Source organism: Rhincodon typus, chromosome 1 (genome assembly GCF_021869965.1).
Source record: "Rhincodon typus isolate 14 chromosome 1, sRhiTyp1.1, whole genome shotgun sequence".
NCBI classification, from domain to species: Eukaryota; Metazoa; Chordata; class Chondrichthyes; order Orectolobiformes; family Rhincodontidae; genus Rhincodon; species Rhincodon typus.
In genome coordinates, this window is record NC_063332.1 from 70,507,028 (window position 1) to 70,515,074 (window position 8,047).

The following is an 8,047-nucleotide window of genomic DNA, read 5'->3' on the forward strand; positions in this document are numbered from 1 at the left end:
TAGATCAGAGAGCCACTTCAAAAGAAATCTAACTATTTCCTTAAATGGCCTACAAAGGAATTAGTTATTTGAAACTCTAAAATACGATTAAGAAAAAGAATTGGATGGATAAAGCAATAATTATATTAGTCTAACTCATAATGTGCTCTTGCCCTGATAATCATTATCCATTACAAATGCATTTTCCAAGCAGCCTCCAGGTGACCAGTAGGATGGAAAATCTAATGATATGGATGAAAACTTTTGTATTACATTCTGAGTTATGAAAAATTTGAGGGAAATCACTATTTGTTTCTGGGCAGTTTTCTACTATTTAACTGTTTTCATGCCCTAATACATTTGTAAACAGAAACATTAACATTAAGGAAAGACACTTTCAAAGTATTTGTAAAATGAGAAAAATTAAGAATTTTATTCATAGTCTTGAGAAAAAAATGAAGGCTTGTTAACAATCCTGGACCTTAAAATATATATTCAATAGCCTTAAGAGTTAGTTAAAGATAGCACATCTAGCATTAAATGTTTCATGTTTGTTCCACATTGTCCTGGGCATTATTTATTAGATATGTTGCTGGAGGCAAGATCATCTCTTAGTGTCTCCATCTATAATCGGCATGTGTAAAGGGATCTGCACTTCACATTCACAGATTATACTCCCACAGTTATGTGCGTTCTCTGCGAAGCCTATCATTTGTGTCAATATGAATCGATGCTCAGTTGGCCTGTGAGCAGAAATGCAAAAAGTTCTCACAACATCTGAATGTTTTGCCAGGATACTGGTTCAGTTATAAAGATTCATTCTGTCACAGTTATCAAGTCCATCACTGAAATTTTGACGTCAGATTCCAGAGGTGACTGGATCAGCATGTGGTGCTATTTGCTTTAAGTTTCAGAAGATGATACTGTGCAGAATACTGCATAATACTTCATACAATACAGTACTTCTGTCAGAAGTATAAATGCCACCATTTTCCAACACCTTTCCATTCTGAAGAGTCATACCAGATTCGATGTTACCTGTTTCTCTCTTTGTATGCTGCCAGACCTGCTGAATCACTCAGCATTTTGTTTGTTTTGTTTTTATTTGTGCAGTACAAACTTCATGAAATAAAGTACAGCCACTTACTAGCTGCAAAATGACTGAGACTGAGATGGAATTCTTGAGCCCATTATCTGTCCACCATATCAAAAATTGTGCCTGCATACACCATCCTCTCGCTCTTTCCCTTCACATCAGAATTACTTTTCATCTGCAGCCACATTTGTGAACATTAACTCATTAAAAAAATCCAGATTTTGCCAAAACTAATGTCTGCATGCATATTGTGTTAAAGCTATAATGTAAGGTGTGTGATTTATGTATATTTTAATATTTATTTTAGAATTGGGATTTTAAACTAGAGGCATGTAGGCTTTAGCCTGCATCTGCGAAGGGCGTTCACTTATTAAGTTGTATGGCTTTCTGATGTGGTTTGTTTTTAAAAGAAGTGGGAGGTATAGATCTTTTAGGCTAATGGGAATTTGTAAACAGTGTAGTGCAATAAAATAAACACAATTGTGGATGCTGGAAATCTGAAATAAAAACTGTGCTTGAGAAACACAGTGGGTCTGGCAGCATCTATAGAGAAAAAAAAGAGTTAACGTTTCTAGTCCAGTGAGCTTTCGTCAGAACAGTGTAGTGCATTAGACTTCAGTTAGAGGATCCAACATTGTATTTTTATTTTGGCTTGGGGGAAACACCCATAGTGTAGAAAGCCCTTTTGTTTTGCGTTTGCAGAAGTCCTGGTTGAAGCTGGTTCTGTAAAACAGTTTCTCCTGAAGAGAAAAGTTAGTTTTGAATTGCTAGGAAATAGGGTATCTCTGTGTTTTAAAGTTCTAGACAAGAAGTGTTTCATTAAAAGTTTCATAGCCTCTTCCTCAGCTTCAAATGAATCTATCAGATTCTCAAGACTTAGAATTAAAGCATCAATTAAGTCATGCCCTAAAGATGTGATAGAACCTTTCTCTCGTGTGAGTACAGTCCGTTCTGGTATAACATGATAGTTACATTTTCGTGCAATTTTGCATTATAAGAAAATTGCACAATAGCTGCGCCATTTCAACTAATGGGGCCAGAATCATGTTATAGCCAATACAGGTAAGGAAAGTTTGCGTTCTACAAATAGCGGTCTAAATTCTTCAGTCGTGTTAAAGCCATTTTGCACTGAAGAAATGTGTTATAGCGAACCAACTGTACAGTAAAGGTGTTGTTGGGATTGTCTCTTATGGTATGTTTTGAAATCTTTAAAATTGTCTTACATGTAAATACTTTGGCTTGTTATATTTGTTCATTTTTGTATAATAAATGCACAATGCTAACAAAAGAACAAGTTAATGTTTCAATGAAAAACTGCCTCATTAAAACCAAATAAAAACCCAATATGATCTATCAAGCCAGAGGAAAACTGCGCACACATGACTTGCCACAGAAGAACTTATATGAGCTTAGTATGATTTTTTTGCTCATACCTGGTTGAGCTTCAGACCAGAAGGAAGAGAAGTATAATCTCATGGTAAACGTACAGCAAGCAGCATTTCTGCCATTTGTTCTTTTCAGTCTGCCCATATCCCTATAGACAAATCTATTGCTCTCTAATTGCCACAATATATTGTCAAATTCTGCTGTCAATGACAAACCTTTTAAGGCAGAATGAGAACTACTGCTTAAACCAAGATGTTGTGTCTTTTGAGTTCTGTACCTGTAAGACTCAGAGGAAAAGACCACTTGCCAATAAGTATTAGCATTAGAAAGAGCTTAGAAGTTTTAATTTCATATCAACGGAAAGTCTTTCAAGCAGTTCAGTATAATGAGGGACGTACTTTGAAAACTTAATGCTTGGTAAAGTTATTAAACTTACTGCCTAATTGAGTTGCTACACTTGGAGGTGAGGCACGTTCCTGTGCTGTGACTGAAGAGGAGCACTACAAGCCTTTTCCTTGCATTCTGTCTTAGGTTTACAACAAACCAGCAGAAGTTCAGTGCATTCCTGTGAAAACTGAGCTCTGGAAATGCATCTGAGACTAACTAATCTTTTCAACTTGTTTTCAATCCTAATGAACTGAGCAGAGGCAGCTTGGAAGTGAAAATTCAACTGGGCACCTGTTTAATGAAAGTTCAGTAGTTTTGGCGCGCGTTGGATAGGCTATTACAGAAACCTCCAGGGTGGCATTCCAGACAACCTTCCAGTTTATTTTTAGTGATGTACATGTATGGTTCATTGGTTTTTTTTTTAAATATAAATTTCTTTGTAGAAAGGCTCTATGCTTATTAAATATGTTCTCATTGAAGCATACAGGATTCCTAAAGGGCTTGACAGGGTAAATGGTGAGAGGATGTTTCCCCTAAAGAGAAAGTCTCGGACTAGAGGGCATAGTCCTAGAATAAAGAGGCACCAATTTAAGACTGAGATAAGGAGGAATTTCTTTTGAGGGTTGTGAGTCTATGGAACTTCATGCCAGAGTCCTTGTGTATTTTTAAGGCTGAGATGGATAGCTTCTTGATCAGTAGGGGAATTAAAGGCCGTTGGGAAAACACAGCAAAGTGGATTTGAGGAATGTTGGTTCAGTCATGATCTTATTGAATGGGGGAGCAGGCTTGAAGTCCACTCCTTTTGCTTCTGCTTCTAACAGAATTAGTACCATTTTAAACATGCAGTGAAAGCTAACCCAGCTGATAGATTGTGTATGTGATGGTTTTATGCTGTTGTAAGAGTGATCACAGCATGTATTTCCATCCATCTGGGTTTTTTTTTCCTTTTTCTTCCTCTTACTTTTTCCCTAAGATTTTAAAGTCTCTTTTAAAAAAGAAAACTTTCCTTGGAGCAGCTGAGACCTGGAGCAGAGCGCCTGAGGGCTAGAGTGGAGCGGGATTGGGAGCCGGAGCGGAGTCGGGGCGGTCATTGGACTGGGCAGTCAGCGGCTTACTAAGCCAGTTGGAGAACATGTGGAAGCTCCTGTGCTGAAACACTGCAAAATAATGTTTATCTGTAATTTGTTTGTCTGACTGTGATGTTTATCCTTTTAATTTTGACTTATTTTCTAACTTATACTATGAATCACTGTTAGGCGATGTAACTTTTTGTATCTTAAGATTTGTACCTACATACTTTGTACCTAAGATGGTGCTATGAGGGGTAACATTGTAAACTTTTAACGGTACTCAAGTACATAAATACATGTGACAATAAACCTAATTCTAATTCCAGACCACTGTGCAGTATCTCATGTCATTGGATCAGTCAGGGATGCGGTACATTTGGTACAGGACATTAAATCTACTCCACAAGATGGATGTGAGGACCTCTTTCCACATTTCACCTTTATGTCTCAAAATTATCTGGCAACCAAGGTATTTGTTGAGGATGGGATTAGTGTTGAATAAGTAGCTTGTTCAATTACCAAACAAATTTAGCAAAGGTGGTGGTTGAAAGGCAAGTTTTAAAAAAAAACATGAAACAAGAACTGCACATACCCAGTGGTCAGGATCAAAACATGTCTTTATGTTGGTTGAGTAGTTTCCAGCATTACAGAGCATGGCAGACAGCACATCAACTCCCATGTTTTTGTGATAATACAAACGCATCCACAAAATACTTCATTAAAATTCATTTTAACAACAAAATGCCACAGCCTACAGTGATTGCAAAAAACAATCAAAACAGAGCAACATTTTTCATTAACTACAAAATGTCTCACAATAACAAAAATAAATTGAGCTAGCTGAAATAATGGAGACCAACATGCTCAATTTGTCTTCACTGCTCTGTTTTATTTTCCTTTCAGAAGAAAGCTGTCGAGTCACATTAGAAAGGAAGGTCTTACATAATAACATGATTCTTTAGTATTAATTACATTGCTGTATATATTTTGTAGGTACCTCGTTTATTCATGAATCAAGGGGAGGTTTGGATATTAATAATGATTCTTTCTTGTTCTCCAACTTCTGTAATATTATCATGCTGTAAGTTCCACTGTTCTTAGGTAAACTGGGTGGAATGCTTCTTTGATATTAATTAGTTAAAAAATAATGGATCAAAATGTACATTTTACAAAAGCTTAGTATTTTAAACTTGGAATTTATAAGGATTATATGCATTTTAAAATTCATTTAATGTTAATTGTAGCTCAGATGTGTGTTACCCAGAAATTTGGGGACCTCTATATTTGGGTCTGCAGGACAATCCCTGCACCTGAATGGTGAAGCTCAAGGCTCTCTACATACTTGGTCATGAGCCTTGTTATGAGATCCTTATTATAATAGAATCAGTATGGGAGCAAGAGCCTGCCAGGAAGTGAAGTGGAATACAAGATTAGGTATATGGGTCTGTGGGCCAGGGATCCAGGCTTTGAACGCAGTTCATAGTCAGATGGTCAAAATTATATTCTGCTTGGGGAGGGTTTTGTCCATATAAGTCCGAATGCACGTAATGGAAACCACTCCTTGCTTGAACAATTTGAGTGTTCAAGTGGTACATATCTTTTCATTCTAACAACAAAAATATGGAAAAACAGATTCATAATGTTTAAAATAGTATAAGAAATAAGAGCACGGCATGACGTTCATACTCTGCCTTTCAATAAGATCATGGTTGATTTGATGTGGCCTTAATTCCACTTTACTGCCTGTTTCCCATCACTCTTGACTTTTGTCAATCAAAAATTTATTGAATTCAGACTTGTGTACATTCAATGATCCAGCCTCCACTACTTTCTAGGAGAAAGAATTCCAAAAATTAACAACCCTTCAAGAAAAAATTCCTCCTTGTCTTTGTCTTAAATGGGAGACTCTACTTTTGAAACTGTGCCTTCAAAAAGTGATCTATTGGCAGTGTGTGTATTTAATAACTACAACTTTGCAATAGAAGAAATTGTGAATGACAGATTGATGTGAAGTTTCATAGCTCTGTTTTTAGTGCACACATGGATCAATGCTCAGGATCATAAGTTAAATACACAGCTAGTCTCTATAATGAGGGCAATTCTGGAACTACACTATTAACATCTCGTGGCTGTACGCCATTTGTCCCACTAAGAAGTTTGATGCAGACTCCTCAGGGGTTGTTATTTAGCATGAAGGAGTCTTGTTTGTTATCGGATGTATCCAGACAAATTACTCCACCAACTAAGAACGGCCAGGCACCATCACCCACAGATGTGAGAAAAAGCTATCAATCTGACGGTCATTTCCATGTCAGGGACCCAGGCTTGAATTCCACCATGGCAGATGGTGGAATTTGAATTCAATTAAAAATAATCTGGAATTAAGAGTCTAACATTGACTATGAAATCATTAACAATTGTCAGAAAAACTCATATGATTCACTAATATCAATTAGGTATGGAAACTGCCATCCTTACCTGGTCTGGCCTACATGTGACTCTAGACCCACAGCAACGTGGTTGATTTCTTACTGCCCTCTGGGCAATTAGCAATGGGAAATAAATGCTGGCCTGGCCAACGATGCCCTCATCCCTTGAATGAATTAAAAAAAAAATGTCTGAACAGACTATTATTTAAATAGAGATGGACTTGGGTGTTCATGTGAAACAGAGTTAGCATGCAGGTGCAGCAAGTAATTAAGGAGGCAAATGAAATTTTGGAACAAAAACAATGCCAGAGAAACCCAGTTAGTCTGCCAACATCTGTAGAGAGAGAAGCAGCGTTAATGTTTTGTGCCTACTGAGCCTTCATCAGAACTAAAAACAACTGGGGAAGGGTGCAAAAGAGTATATGGAGATGGAGCCCATCAGAGAGAGAGAGAGAGAGAGAGAGAGAGAGAGAGAGAGAAGGGATAAGCAAACAAAGAAATTGCAGAAGATAAGCTGAAAAAGCGAAATTTGCTAGGAGGGTGCTAATAAGAAGTGTGAATGGTTGAAAATGGGTTGACTGTTTTGGGAGCAACCCACAGGAAACAGGATCTAGGTGTTGTAGGAGGGAAGAGGAGAGCAGAGTGCAGGAAATAGGGCAGATACAACTGAAGGCCCTGACGGCTGTGATGGGGAATCCTCAGTTGAGGAAAAAGGTGGACATTTCAAAGCCCCACCCAACACCACCACCACCATGGAATGTAGCATTATCAAAACAGATACGATTGTGCAACTGCAGGAATGGGATGAAGTCCTTACAGGGAGCAGGGTGTGAGAATATATAGTCAAGGAAACTGTGGTAGTTGGTGGGTTTGTAGCAGATATTCGTGGCCAGCCTATCCCCAGAAATGGAAACATAGATATCGAGGAAGGGAGGAGTTAGAGATGGACCAGGTGAAGGTGACAGCAGGGTGGAAATGGAATTGAAATTGATAAATTTTTCCAAGTCCGGGTGGGAGAGGGATTCAACACTGATTATGCCATTGACGTACTGGAATGGAATTTTGGCCATTATTGGGGATGGAAGTTTAAGAATAGGAAAGTCTTGTAAAGATTACAGGATTTTGGTGAAGTTGCACCTGTACAAAACTGTGTACAGTTTTGGTCCCCATGTTTGAGAAAGGATATACTGACATTCAAGGCAATTCAAAAGAGATCAAGAACAGATAAACAGGTTAGGCCTTTACAGTTTAGAAGCATGAGAGTCTTATTGAGACATACAAGATTTTGAGACTATTTTTTGACTAATGGAACCACAATCTAGGGGACATTATTACAGGATAAGGGGACACTCATTTAAATTGTAGATGTGAAGGAATATCTTCCCCAGAGGGTAATGAATGTCTGGAAATCCCTATCCCAGACAGCTGTGGAGGCAAGAACACAAAGTATTTAAATAGGAGGTAGATGGATTTTCGAAATATCAAAGAGTTGAGGGCTATTAGGAGACAATCACAAGACAGGAGTCAAGGCCCATCAGTCATGATCTTATAGAATGGCAGGACAGGCTTGAGGAGATAAATGTCTGACTCCTGCTCCCATTTGTTATGTTCTTCTACTCTTATGAACTGCTGCATCTTTTAGCTTAAGGATAATAGTAGAACGTCATCTGGTTGCCATGAAACAGGCAATGTAATTTGAA